Consider the following 15,859-nt stretch of genomic DNA (forward strand, 5'->3'; position numbering starts at 1 on the left):
TTATTAAAGCTTGTGAAAATGATGTATACAGTTTACTTGATGTGTGGCGACCCCACAATGATTTTAATTTAACGAACGAAGAGTTTAAAGCGTTGCAGAGTTTACGTTCAAATCCAGATATTGTAATACACTCCTCGGATAAAGGGGGTGCTATTGTTTTAAATACTGATTATTATTTGAAGAAAATGAATGAAATGTTAGCAGATCGGACAGTTTATCTTATCATTCAGTTGAATGAAGTATGTAACATGAAACAACAAACAGATAGTGCTTTGCTTGAATGTTTCCATATGGGATTGCTAGATAAACAGCTACTTGATTATTTTAATGTTATAGAACCACTGATACCACAACTACATGGTCTCCTGAAGGTACATAAACATCCAACACTTCCCCCATTGAGACCCATTGTTGCTGGAGGGGGGTGGTTGACTGAACCTCTGTCTATATATCTTGACACCCAATTGACGAATGTTTTGAATTTGTATCCTTTTGTTTTAAAAGATACACAACAGTTTTTGCAGGATTTATATAGTTTTGTCAGTAAGTCATCTGAGTTTCCTTTTGAGTTACTTGCTACAATGGATGTAATCTCACTCTTCACATGTATTCCCAATGATGAAAGTATCAGAATGGTGAAGAATGTTCTGCTTAGACATGATAATTATAGCCCACAGCACACTGATTGTATTTGCATGCTTTTAGAACTAGTTCTAGAACACAATGTGTTTGTATTTGCAGATAACTACTATTGGCAAACAGCTGGTGTCGCCATGGGCACCAGCTGTGCCAACTCATATGCAAATTTAGTGATGTTAGAGTGGGAACAGCAGAATGTTATGAATGTGAAAGATGGGCAGGTAGCTTTTTATTGACGATTTGTCGATGACATTTTTATTTGTTGGAAGGGCAATGAACATGATTTTATTTCAGTCCCTTCTTGCGATTTACTCTTAATATGTCTACAGATAGTGTTAATTTTTTAGATGTAATGGTTTCTGTGGAGGACAACATTATAAGAACCAAGGTGCACAGAAAGGATTGTTATACGCCTGCCTTTTTACACAGAGAAAGTATGTTTTTCTAATGTTGTCATAGGACAGGGCATGAGGGTGTCGCGCCTGTCAGGCGATAAAGTGAGTTTTTCATGTGAGTTGGACTACCTTAAAGACGCTTTTATACACAGGGGCTACTCAACAGCTGAGGTCGATCAAGCGTTTATGAAAGTTCATAGAGAATGTCCTGGAAGGGGGAGACCCTATTATTCTAAACATTCAACCTTATTGAATAATTGCTCATCCCAGAGCCCATCTCATCTTCCCTTGGTTCTTTCTTTTACACAAGATATTGATTAGGTGAAACAAATAATAAATAAAAATTGGTCAGTGTTGTTAGTAGATTACGAAACAAGTAAGGTAGTAGGTCCTTCCCCCAGGTTTGTCTATAAGAATAGGAAAAATCTGAGACAAATGCTGTGTTATCCTAAGCTTGCACAGACAGCATCTACACCTTTGGGAGGGACACTGAAATGCAGATCTTGCCCATATTGTTCATTTGTGGACGAATCAAGATTTTTTAAGCATCCTGTCACTGGGAAACTTTGGGAGTTACGTCTATTAGCTAACTGTAACACGGTTAATTTGGTCTGTGTTGCACATTGTGTTAAATGTTTTAATTTTTAAGTTGGCAAGACTAATAGGAGATTAAGAGACAGGATTTGGGACCATGATTATTGCCCAAGGAGAGGTGAATTATTTAGTGCACTTGCAAATCACACTCTAGCGTTAGGAAGGGAACATACTTTTTTATTTCAAGTTTTATCTGTTACACGACAATGGCAAATTAGGACCCATTAGTCATAATACTGAAAACATTGAACTAGAGTGGATCCTGAGACTTGGGGCACATAGATATATGGGGCTTAATGATTCTGCCCCTATTAAATCAGCTTTAAGGATGAAGAAACTTAAATGATAAGGTTAAACAATGTATAACTATGCATATATGTGGATTTTTATGATGTATGTAAGTACTAATTGAATTATTAATTGTGTTTTTGGAGGGAATTTTATTGATTAATTGGTTGTTGAGGAGTTTGTATATAAGGATGCTGTGTTTTTATTGTAACTATCTCTGATAAAGCGGTTTGTTTGACTGCGAAAGCTCTTACTTCTTGTTCTATTTTGCAATAAAAGACTATTTACATCATTTGCTGTCAGCGTCTGCCTTCCAGGTTGGGATTTTTCATTCTGATATATATGTACATATACATACACACACACACACACACACACACACACACACACATATATATATATATATATATATATATATATATACATACATATATAAACACACATGCATATATATATATATATATATATATATATATATATATATATATATATATATATGCAAGTCAAATCCACTGAAGATTGAGAGTGCTAATACTGACATATTAACATTGACAACACTAGTATTGACACACTTCTGCGCATGTTCTGATATAAAATTTAGGCCATGCAAATAGAAAAATATGCTTTATACAGGGGACACATCCCCTGAACCCCATACATCCACTTCTAATAATTTGTTCAAACTCTAAAATTGCACATTCCTACCGCAAAGGGCATAATCCCCTAACATGAGAATTGTTACGCTTGCACAACTGTCCACTATATGTTTTGTCAATCAAAGTGTGTCGACAAAACAAATGTCGACCAAAGCCACATTTGACTAAAACGAGAGCATCTCTCTATTTATATATGTGAGCATTACTTTCCATCAAAATCTGGCAGAGCCAGATCAGCTGATTGAAATATACCTGCTTTGCCATTACAAAATCTCGGTACAGTGGGGCTTGGCGTATATGCTCTTTCCCCACTGTACTGCGAACTTGGAGTTGGAATATATAATTAGCAGGGGATGTGTGGCACAGCACCCCACATAGGCAGGTGTTGGGGAGGGTTGCTCCCCTGCAAAAAACATTGTGCTTTTTTTCTTTTTGTTTATATTTTCTTGATCACTATTTTGGTATTCGACAATTAGGTGTCAATCATTGTAGAACTAACAAATTGTCATTTTGATGGAAGATTATGCTTAGATACATATAATGTAAGGTATATAAAACAGTGGTGTGACCAGTACTGCTGTATAGTACAAAAAACTGGTCAGTAAAGACAGAGCAGTTGAGGAAGCTAGAAGTAATGGAGATGAAGTGCTTGAGATGGGTGGTAGAATGCACACTTTGGGGCAGATTAAGAAAATGGCAGTATCAAAGCAGAATCTCAAGTAGCTCCAATTGCAAAGAAGCTCAAAGAATAAAGATTACAGTAGTTCAGGCACATGTGCAGGAAATCAGAAGACAATCTGGTAAAGAAGATTTTGGACAGACAGGAAGACTGTAAGAGGAAATGATGGCATCTGGCAAAGAGATGGATGGATTGCCTGACAGAAGCCCTGTGACAGTCAGGCAAGACTGTCGAAGAAGGCAGAAGAGTGGCTTTGAACTGAGGGATATGGTGACAGCTGATGTGACACTCTGACCTCATGTAGAAAATGGAAAAAAGGGGGATGATGATGATGATGATGATTTTACACAATATATATATATATATATATATATATATATATATATATATATGGGTTTACTTTGTTTGGCAGAGAACACATTTTACTGAAACATGTTTTGTTGAAGCCTCATTTCACTGAAAATGAATTGCCTGAGCACAATTCACTGAAAGCTCACTTCACTGAAAACTAATTTGACTGAAACTCATTTAGTCAACAGGTATATGCCCTGTTCCCCACTGTAGTGCGATCCTGGAGTTAGTATATATAGTTAGGGGGGTGGAGGCACAGCCCCCCACATTGGGTGGTGTGGGGTGCGTAGCCCCCCACATAGTTTGGGTATATATTATTTTCTGGAAAGAGTTATTCATTTGACTTGTAAGAATCCATGTCTATGGTTTACAACATTCACACTCCCAAAGGTGGGGGACTATGCCCCACACACACACCCTTACTATATATATACTAACTCCAGGATTGCACTGCAATAGGGAACAGGGCATATACCTGCTTAGATGAAATAAGTTTCAGTCAAATGAGTTTTCAGTGAAGTGAGCTTTCAGGGAATTGTGCTCAGGCAATTCATTTTCAGTGAAATGAGGCTTCGACGGAATTAGTTTCAGTGAAATGTGTTTTCCATCAAACAAATTAGACCCATATATACATATGTATCTGTATATATGAATATGTGTATGTGTGTGTGTGTGTGTGTGTGTGTGTGTGTCACAAAACAATTGAAATTCGCAAGCACTGAAACACAAAATATCAATGCTTTCTTTATGAAAAACAAAAATATCAAAAACAAAAAACATTACAAAAGGAAAAGTTTATTTTTGCCTTGTTCTAACCAAAGCCCTACCACTACATAAGACCAAATTTGTCTGAATAGTGATAGTTTTACAGAAAGGATTTTTGTAAGGTAAGTTGCAGAATTGGGGTTAGGGACAGGATAAGGGTCAGCACATCCTGTTTTACTAATGTATACTAATCCTAACTGTAACTCTAAACCTTATCCCAACCCTGCACCTTATCTTACAAAAACTCCTTCTGTAGCACTACCACTTTACAAGTCTCTTGAGCAAATACCATGCACAGCAACACAAGTGCACAACCCTAAATACATCCCCTACCTTAGCTCTTCCTCTAACCCTAACCTGGAAACAGTTGCACGTGACTAACCCATCAGCAACACCAGCATACACTCTAAACTAAATCTATCCCCTTCCCTAGCACTTACTCTAACCCAAATCTGCAAACGCATACACACCCACTCTGCAGCCTAATGCTGAAAGTGTTTCAATATCCAAAATGTTCAGCGTTAGACCCATAGAAGACACTTACCTTCCTCAAAAGAACATCCTCGCTCCGACACCACCACCACCACTGACTCAGCATTACATTCTACAAAATTTACACACACCATAACAAAACATAGACACACTCAATACTCAAACACATCCCCACTCACAAATACTACCATTTGACATTTTTACATTGACAAACTTACTTTTCAACCACATGCCTTTTGACATAACATTGGGATCCAAAAGTGTGTTCAATGATAAATCAGTTCTCCTACCTCACAACAGTCCCTGTGTTTCACAATCTGGTGGTTTGTTTGGGTTGTGGGAGTTTGCTAAAAGACAAAAAAATACATCTTTGCAAAATAAAGTTTGAATTTAGGGATCTTAAAATGCAGTTTTACACTGTACACACAGTCTTTGATAGCAATGAGATTAGATGTAATACCTTTGACTTTTATGTGCAAATATATGAACTATTGGAACTTATGCTGTGCAAAATACAAGGACAAGCATTTTCCTAAAATGCTGTGCACAGTTTTGGAATGTCAAGGTCTAAATATTGTGGCTGAGTCTTATAAAACAGTTATATGAGCCAGAGAAAAAATATGTGAGCTGTGTTTCTTTGTACCAGATTCTTTTTCCTTAGAGATGTCAAGTCTGCATGAATTACTAATGTATCAGAACTGCTAAAACGCAGTCATGGTTTTCACTGTGAACTAACTAAATAAAATGTACCGGCTTCTTCTCTTTGAACATTCCTACATTTAATCCAGATGTGTCCTCCACTATATATGTAAATAAAATCTGTTAAAACGTTTAATTTAACTCTTGCCTAAAGTCTAGATTTTTTGAGTATTTATTAAGTCTAAGCTTGCACTATCTAATGTTTATATTTTTAGCTTATTTGTTTGTTTATTTGTTGGGTTACTTACTGAGTTTGTTTACCCAGCTGGGCAGAGATGATGTTTAGTGGAAGCCTACAGACAGAGGCTCCAAAGTATGTTTTAGATAACAAATATAATATCAAAATCAAAGCAGAGAAAATGGTAAGCTCTTTTGAACAAACTGATATCTCAATACAGCAAAGCTTATAGGCATTTACAATGTATGGAATAGTTACAAATGCAGCAAATAGAGCTTATAGTTATTTACAGTTCATATAATAGTTACAATGAAACAAATGGCATCACAAAATAGGTACAGTGCAGAAAAACAGCAAGGTTACAGTAATGTGAAGTGTACAAGGAGTTAAGCCATGCTTCATGTAGTCTGTCACAGATCAAGTTAATGCTGCTGTTATGGTGAAAAGAATGCAGTTTCTGTGTCAGCTCAGGTGAGAGGATGCTTTAGATTAACCTTGAAAGGTTACATTGGTCCTGAAGAGCAGTGGGATAAAAATGTAGATGTCCTTCATGGATGCATCTGCAGTCATAACAAGTGGGTTGTCCTGTCGTCAGGCAGCCCTGCAGTCGGCCGGATTCCAAAGTCCGGGTCCGGCTTCGGCTGATGTCGCACTCCACCCGACGTCATCTCTGTTGGTCTTCGGGTATAAAAGCATCAGCCGATGCCATTTTCCTCAGTCTTTCTTGCCGCGTGGCGCCCGAAGCAGAAGCTGTTCGCAAGTGCCGGTCGGTCGGACCCAGAGATTACTTCTACCGAATACTACTTCGAAGACTTCTAAAGCTAAGTACCCCGTTGGGGACTCTTTCTTGCCTCAGCCGATGTCAGAAAAAGTTAACAATTGTTTAACCTGTGGGAAACAAATACCTCATAAAGATTTCCACTCTTACTGTCTGCCTTGTTTAGGCCCAGCCCACGACGTAGCAGCCTGTTCGGCCTGTGCCTCTTTCAACCGACGAACGCTTAGGCGTCGGTCGGAGTTTGCAGAACAGTTTTTCGGTTCTGATTTTGCGTACATTATGCCGTCGGATCCTCCGACTACCCCCAAAAAACGCAAAGATAAAGACCGACACTCGCGGTCCGCGGTTTTGGCCGAAACCACGGTAAAGCAAACCGCGAGTGTCTCGGTTTTGGCCGAAACCGATAAAACTGCTCAAAGTACAGCTGAACCTATTCTTACAACTGAGGCCCCTGCTACAACTCTTGAATCGACCTCAGAAATTTTACCCACTACGGTGGTTGACTTATCAGACACCATCCCCTTGGATGTCTCTACCCCAGCACGTGGTGCTGCTAGGCCTCCAGCTGCCATGTCCATTAAGGCCTTCGCCAGGGCTAAAGCAGCCAAGACTACTAAAACAGTGCCTGTTAAACCACGCACATCCAGGCCCTCTTCTAGTTCTCAAATGCTTTCTTTGGCAGAAGATTTAATTTCTTTAATTAGAGGATCTCAATCTCACCCAGACAGGGCCTCTCAGCCCCCAGAGAAGAGACCTAGGGCAGAGCCCCTGAGCCAGTGTCTTCTGATGATTCTGCTGATGAATCAGACATAACTGACCAGCCTGAGGCTCCCTTCTCCAATTTTGAAGATTCTGATGCTGAAGAATCCATTCCAGCTGCTTCCCCACCAGAAGAATTCTCCTTTGGGGAAACCTTGCATGCCATGCGAGAACAGTTCCAATGGCAGCAACAGGATTTTTCAGACTCCAGAAAAGACTTAGGACCTTTCTGCACCTCCCACAGCACAGGCCCTTAGCTATACCTCCTGTTCTCTCTGTGGTGGATGATGCTTTCAATGATGTTTGCTCCGCTCCAGATTCTTTACCCCAGCCCCTGCCAAACCAGACAGATTTTACAGGGTGCCAGATACTCATCACCACCTTTACAAGGCCCCACTTGCAGACCCAGAAACTATATCCCAGGGTCCCAAGGCAGTAGCGCGACCACAGCTAAAACCCTATTCCTTCTGAAAGGGAAGCAAGGTCATTAGACAGATGGGGTAAAAAGGTCTACACTTCAGCTACTCTCTCAGCTAGAGCTTTAAACTGTCAGTTTCACATGATACAATACCAAGAGTTTATGCTTGATCAGTTAACTAAAAACTAACCACTGATGAATCTCTTGATAAGAAATATGTATTAGAGATGGTAAATAACATACAACAGGTTAGCAACCATTCCTTAAAATGTGGCTATGATGCACTGGAGGCTTCATTTAGATCAGCCATGACAGGCACAGTGATAAGAAGGCATGCATGGCTAAAGGAACAAGCTTTACCGGATCATGTTAAAGCTAAGTTGCTAGATGCTCCTATGGACAAGACAAGTTTGTTTGGTACACCTGCCCAGCAGGTTATGAAGAAAATGGAAGAAAAGGCAAAATCTGTTCAAACTGTTAAAGATTTCTTGCAGGTTCAACCCCAAGGTTTAGCAGGAACTGGCCTGCCAAAAATTGGTCCTTTCCTGACTCCACAAAATTTCAAAGGGGCAGGAATAGACGCGTTCCAGAGGCAGAAACCAATCCAGAGGAGGTGCCTACAGAGGACGACAGTGGCAAGGTAACAACAGAGGCACAGACACAGCCACTGCCACTACATCAGCACAACCACAGTGACTTAATCCTAAATCCGCCTACCAGGGAACAAATAGCAGCTCCTCTAGGCGGAAAGTTAACCTTATTTTCAAAGAACTGGCACTACATAACAAAAGACAAGTGGATTTTACAAACCATAGATCAAGGTTACCGGTTTCACTTCCACACTTTACCAGTCAAAAGAGGAATGCCAAATCTACCTCCAAATCAAAAAAGAGGCTCTACGCCAGATAATGGAGTTAGCAAACATGAGAGCTGTGGAAAGAGTGCCAACAGCAGAACAAGGAAAGGGTTCTACTCCAGACTATTCCTAGTTCCAAGAAAGGAAAAAGTTGGAGACCAATTCTCGACCTGTCCACCTTAAATACATACATCATTGTCCCAAAATTCAAAATGCTGACCCTACAGCAACTTCTTCCCATGCTGGGCAAGGAGTCTTGGCTGGTAACTCTAGATCTCAAGGAGGCATACCTGCACGTCCCCATTCGACCAATCTGCAGAAGATACCTCAGATTTCTTGCAGGATCAGAGCACTATCAATTCTCAGCATTGCCCTTTGGCTTATCTACTGCCCAGAGTATTCACAAAATGCCTGGCATCAGTAATCGCCCATTGCAGACTACAGGAATTCAAATTTACCCATACCTGGACGACTGCCTGCTACAAGGGGACAACAAAAGCAAGCTGACAACAGATTTACAAAGGGTCATTTACTTGCTACAAGGACTGGGATACACAGTCAATTTACAAAAGTCAAGGCTGATACCATCCCAAACAAGGACATTCTTGGGCTGAATTGGACACAGTACAACAAATGGCATTCCTGACTACAGAAAAACAAAAGAACTTCCTCTTTACTTCTTGGCACTAACAAAACTGAACAAGTTAACAGCAAGAAAAGTTCTGCAGGCCTTGGGCTTCATGGCATCATGCATAATCTTGGTCCCATTTGCCAGACTACATATGAGGAAACTACAGTGGTACCTAAAGAATTTATGGTCCCAACACAGACACAGTCTAGAAACAGAAATCCCACTAATTCCATGCTTAAAACAGGAGTTCCTATGGTGGGCTCAGGCATGCCAGTCAAACCCAGGCCTACCCTTTCGCAGATGTCAACCAAGCCAGACCATCACAACAGACGCTTCAGACCTAGGATGGGGGCCCACATGCTGGACAAATGCGTGCAAGGATTGTGGACACAGGATCAACTTCACCTGCACATCAATCTAAAAGAAATGCTGGCAGTAAAACTGGCAATCCAAAAGTTCAAACCATTTCTCAAAGAGGGCCAGTTGATGATAAGGACAGACAACACCACAGTCATGTGGTACATCAACAAACAGGGAGGCACTCATTCATACCCCTATGCAGAATGACCTTGGAGCTGTGGACCCTGGCACTCAGCTACAACATTCAGTTACAGGCAATATTTGTACCGGGAAAGACAATACTCTAGCAGACATATTAAGCAGAACCACTTCGGATGCCCACGAATGGAAGCTGCACCCGGACATCTTCAAGACCATCTCGAAGAAATGGGGAATGCCACAGATAGACCTATTCGCATCACCTCTCAATCACCAGCTCAAAAATTCTGCACAAGGACATTCCACCCACTAGCATGGAAAGTGGACTCACTCTCCTTCAACTGGAAAGGCCTAACAGCATATGCATTCCCACCTCTTCCTTTGATACACAAGGTACTACTAAAAATCAAGGAAGAACGTCCAAGGATAATCCTGATAGCTCCAAACTGGCCAAGACAACACTGGTACCCACTACTGAAGAGCATGTCTCGAACAATATGTGGCCAATACCCTGATGCCTTTGATGTTAACTCAGAACAACTACAGCATCATACATCCAAACCTAAAACGCTGCAACTGACTGCATGGAACATCACATAGCAGCAGCTAATCCAGAACTTTCCCAAAGAGTTAAAGACATTATTCTTGAAGCACGCAGACCTTCAACAAGAAGGAACTATGCTGGAAAATGGAAAAGGTTTGTCATTTGGAGTACGGAAAGAGGAAAAGATGTGTCAAACATAGATATGCCTAACATTCTGGAGTATCTGGCGAACTTCTTCATTCAGGCCTGTCCTACTCCTCCATCAAGATACATGCATCAGCTATTTCAGCAGAATACAGCTTTGATCCACCTGTTTTTCGCACCCTTTGCTCAGGCAGTTCCTCAGAGGAATCAAGAATGTAAAACCTCCAAGGAAACCACCATTACCAGCTTGGGATTTAAACTTTGTGCTAGAAAAGTTGACACTATCACCCTTTGAACCAGCAGCAACAGCAGACCTACAACACCTGTCATGGAAAACTGCTTTCCTACTGGCAATTACTTCAGCAAGGAGGGTTTCAGAACTACAGGCCTTAATGGCAGTGCAACCCTTCCTAATCTTCCACCAAGATAGAGTGTCCATGAGGACTAATCCTACATTTATGCCCAAGGTGGTATCCAGAGTGTCTTTAAACCAGGCAATCCACCTACCTACCTTCTTTCCCAACCCACAAAACAGAGGGAAAGAATACTGCATACCTTGAATGTACATAGACAGCTACGCTACTACTTGGACAGAACAAAAAATAGCAGAAAGACTGACCAACTTTTTGTAGCCTATGCAACAGGAAGGGAAGGAAAAGCTATTTCCAAACAGACAATCTCCAAATGGATAGGAAATTGCATACGATACTGTTACTCCTTCCATGGAAAACCAATTCCACAGAACATAAGACCTCATTCTACAAGGGCAACAACCACTACCACAGCCTTCTTACGAGGAGTGGCAACCAAAGACATTATTGTGGCGGCTACTTGGACCTCCGTGCATACATTTGCCAAGCATTATAATTTGCCTCTATATTCCAGATCCCGAGCAGGGTTTGCCACTGCTGTACTGCAAGGGATCCTAAACACACCATAATCTACTTTTATCCTCCTCCCCTAGTTGGCTATGGTATTCTACCCACTTGTTATGACTGCAGATGCATCCATGAAGGACATAGTACAGTTTTGTACCTACCATAAATGTAGATGTCCGAACTGGATAGCATCTGCAGTCAGGATTACCCTCCCTCCTTCCCCTCTGTGGTACTCCTAGGGTGTTTACCCTCCTAATAGCTAGCTGTTGGGGGGGAGTCTTTTATGGTGTATTCGTTTGTATATATGTACATATATGCCTATTGTTGTGTTTACCTCTATTTGGAAACATTGGCATCTATCCAAATTTTTAGCCTGCAAGAGGGCTACTGGCATCTGGGGCAAGAAACACTGAGGAAAATGGCATTGGCTGATGCTTTTATACCCGAAGACCAACAGAGATGACGTCGGGTGGAGTGCGACATCAGCCGAAGCCGGACCCGGACTTTGGAATCCGGCCGACTGCAGGGCTGCCTGACGACAGGACAACCCACTTGTTATGACTGCAGATGCTATCCAGTTCGGACATCTACATTTATGGTAGGTACAAAACTGTACTATATAACAACATATAATATATTGATTAAGAATGTTGTAAGTACCTACATCAGTTTATTACATCAGACAGGGGTAGATCACTGTGATGATACTAAAGTGCACAGAGGATGGCAAGAGTCAAGGTCAATACCACTTAAGAAGACTATAATTTACATCCTGCTGCTGTGCCAGTTGAAGTTCACCAAGTCAAAGGTCAGAGTTTGCTTGACAGATATTACTTTGTTCAAACAGCAGTAAGAAAAGAGGATAGATGGACTATAATTAGGCATTTCAACTGGGATGGGAAAAAGAACCATAAGAGCAAGCATAAAAAGTAAGCTCGCAATTATTTAACAGCATTTTGACAAAGTACCAACAGTATTCACAAATTATTATGATGCACTGCTATTTATATTAACTTGCTTGGAAGCTTGTTTCGATTTATGTGAAGTGTCTTAGTTTATGCACCTGTTAGGGCTAAGGGGAAGCTTATTGTGCTATGTGGTATGATTGCAGAGCAGATTAAGGATGGATCTGTGTGTTTTTTCTAATGGTAAGATAACCGAAGTACAAGTGCAAGGGGTGACAGGTTTGGCTAAAGCCAATTAAAGAGAGAGAGAGAGATTAGGATTTAGCTACCAGGCTGGAAAACTATTAAAGGGTATAAGGACAGAGATGGTGTGGGATATAGCCACTTGACTGGCACATTATCAAAGGATACAAGGCAAGCATGTCCCTTTTCCTTTCTTTTTGATGTCACAAATACTGTTTAGTTTAAGATGTATTATTTTAGTGCAGTGTTCCTAAAAAGCAAACTACACACTAGGCCTAGCTGTGGACAGTACATTCCTCTTACATATGAGTTATTTTTATGCATACAATGTAAGTACTACAGCTAGTGGAATAAAATAATTAGGGTCCTGGAAATCCATGGCCTAGGCAAAACTTGCATGGTCACATCTGCTATAATTTTGTGTTTTTTTTTTTGTTTGTTTGAGGTCATCAGAATAAGAATGTGATCCAGGCTGTGAATCACTCATATAAATGCTGAGTAAGAAGCTGGTTACAATGTTTTCCTTAAACCGAGAGGTTGGATTTCTACCATAAGCAGCAGGTTATCAAATGGTTGGTGGACATCCACTGACAGCAGCTTTAAGTCTACTGCAATTGCAAATAAGAAGATGTAAGTACCAGATATGATACCATCACATTTTGGAAACAGTGTTTAAATGATAATTCCTATATGTCATCTTAAGGCGCTTACTGTAGAAACACTGGATTCCATATGGTGACCTTAAGTGGGATATCATCTGAGGCCATAAAGAGATTGTGTTGATACCATGCTGCACTATCCCAGGCTGAATTAATCCCTCCCTCCTTTTGCTACCAGCATACTTTGACTATGTTCAGGTAGAAAATCTTAGTAAAACATATTTCTTAGACAAAAATCAAATATAGTTTTGCCTAAGCTATATTATCTAGTCATATCTGTTCCAAAGAGTGTACTCAGTGTTTTTAATGTCATCTCTATGGACTGTAACTTGTACTTTATCTATTGACAATGTTCTTTTTCAACTTGTTGTAGCTGTGCAAATATTTGCACAATGTATGTACAGGTTCACACTGTATGACCTGAAGCTGAATTTTTTTATTTAGTTAATATGTCATTCTTTATTACGCTTTCTCATAACTTTAACTACAACGGTATTATGTCAATGTGGAACTTTTCTCCCCAGGCCTCCGCTGAAAATTATATATTATCCCACTTGGGCTTTCCCAGTAAACAAATGTCAAACAAATAAATAAATGCTCATAATGCTACTTTGTTTGAACAAATTCAAGAGAATAATAAGTAGGTTTATGAAAAGGCTGAAGAATGAGAATGAGTGGATGGTGGTTTGGTACCCTAGTTTGAAAATAAAGGTTGAAATTTACAGTGGGAATGATGGTATACCACTCAGATGTAGATAAGGCAGAATTTGTAGCCAGTGTGAAAAAGCAAGCTTACATGTAGAAAAGTGATGCAGCTGAGAGGATAATGTGACTAGCTGGTTTTACCCATGGCAATTTTTACGGCCGCACATGGTACAACAAAGAAGACTGGGTTTGATTCCTTCCAAGCAGGTCTCTGCCTACATATTACACTTGATAACTTTTTTACTCAAGAATACTGGACAAAGCCAAAATTAATGGGGAACCAAAGGCCCAAAATCAGAGCCAATTAGCTGAAAAAATTAATAGTATAACAGGCTTTGCATCAGCATCAGTCTGATTCCTTCTAAGTAAGTCTAAGCCCTTAGCCCACAGATACTCCAAGAATTAATGACGGACTGTAATCTTCAACAATTTGCCATAAATCAAACATTTCATAAGGGACAGGGCAAAAATATGAGGGTGAATCAGTGGCATACGGTAAAATCATAGACTGCTGAGAAAGTATGCCATGCAATATATCCTAACATAATGAAGCTCTATTTGAATAACTTGATTTGCCAAACTTTTGCAAAACTGCACAATAAACGCATAGATTTAGACATTTCTTTCAAACTAATGTGCTAGTCTTTATTTCATTCTGATTATAAAGGTGAATAGATTTCCCTCTGTTTAAAATTGTGAAACTAGCCAGGCCCTTTCAGTAAAGGATGACCCCCTTTGTTAAGGTTGCTAAAGCAGGGAAAAGTCTTGAGTATAGATGGTCATTATTAAGTTTAGATTGGAGTGGATGGGGTGTAGCTTGGCTAGCAAGAAATAAGGTAAGAAAGTTAGATTCAGGTAACCTAGACAGGGACTGCCACCACAGCACTAATAGGTGAGGCACATTATAAAAGATCTATGGGGGATCTCAGCAGTACAAATTCATTTCTCCTTTGAAAACAAGCCTTACAGCAGCAAGAGGGTTTATTCCAGCAGAGTGAACAGCAGCCAGCTGGGGTGTCTGAATCCAACCCCCTTCAAATACAGGGGAATGACTTGATAAACAAGGAACTGCTGCAGTAGGGAACAATACGGACCTGATAATATGAAAGGACAAGTGCATTATATGAACCTTCTGCAGTGGAACACCAGGTTTAGCCAGAGGTAGCCAGTGAAGTATAAATTACAATAAGCGGAAGACTGAAGAGGGCAATTACTAGGGGACAGCAGTAGAATTTTTACAGGCCAGACACAAAATGAAGATGGCTCTCGATACTATGATTTTTCCCTCTACGCATTTATCCTATTTAGTTTATTTGACATTGCTCAATAATTCCATAGCTCTAAAATAATGTTTATCTAACTATATCCCAGTATGAACGCGAGGATCTCTCCCTCAGTTTCACAATGCAAGTTGTGTCACACCTGAAATATGAAGATTGGTGCACGGTACGTCAACTAGAAATGTCACAAATCAAAAGTTAACTACAGTTTGATATTTCATACGATTACGGGCGTTCTCCCACATTACAGTGGAGGGCTTCTGCTTCTCCTGTCATTTCTGAACGTCCTTTTATACATGGCATTTCCCCCAAAACATTAGTCGCGCATATTTCAAATGAGCAATGTTACGTAGGTATGCAGGAAAACCTCGCATCACTATACAAGTACAGTTAATAAAATTGCAATCACCACTTTACCAGTTAACAGCTAACAGCTGTCAGCTGGGAAGACGGACTGCGCTCTATCACATGGTTTAGTTTCCACACACAGAAATGTGGTTCAAGACTATAACAACGATGAGAAATTTAACGCATCAAAACTGCATATAGTTTATCACACACTGCGTAGCCCTTAAAGTGCTAAAACGGGTACACTTAAGTGTTCAGAAGTGTTACATGAAAAACACATGTACACTCTTAAGTATAGGGCGCGACCAATACTCCTCCTTGTAATTGCCCCTTTCATAAGGGTTACAGATACCCGACTAGTAAGGTCCCATAAGTTTGTTGTCTCTAAACTATATCCGTGAAAATATAACTAGACATCTAATGTTTACATTTTACGAAACGATACACTCTTTGTCATTCATTATAAAAATACACTTT

Source organism: Protopterus annectens, chromosome 6.part0 (assembly GCF_019279795.1).
Source record: "Protopterus annectens isolate FY-2018-M chromosome 6.part0, PAN1.0, whole genome shotgun sequence".
Classification (NCBI taxonomy): domain Eukaryota; kingdom Metazoa; phylum Chordata; order Ceratodontiformes; family Protopteridae; genus Protopterus; species Protopterus annectens.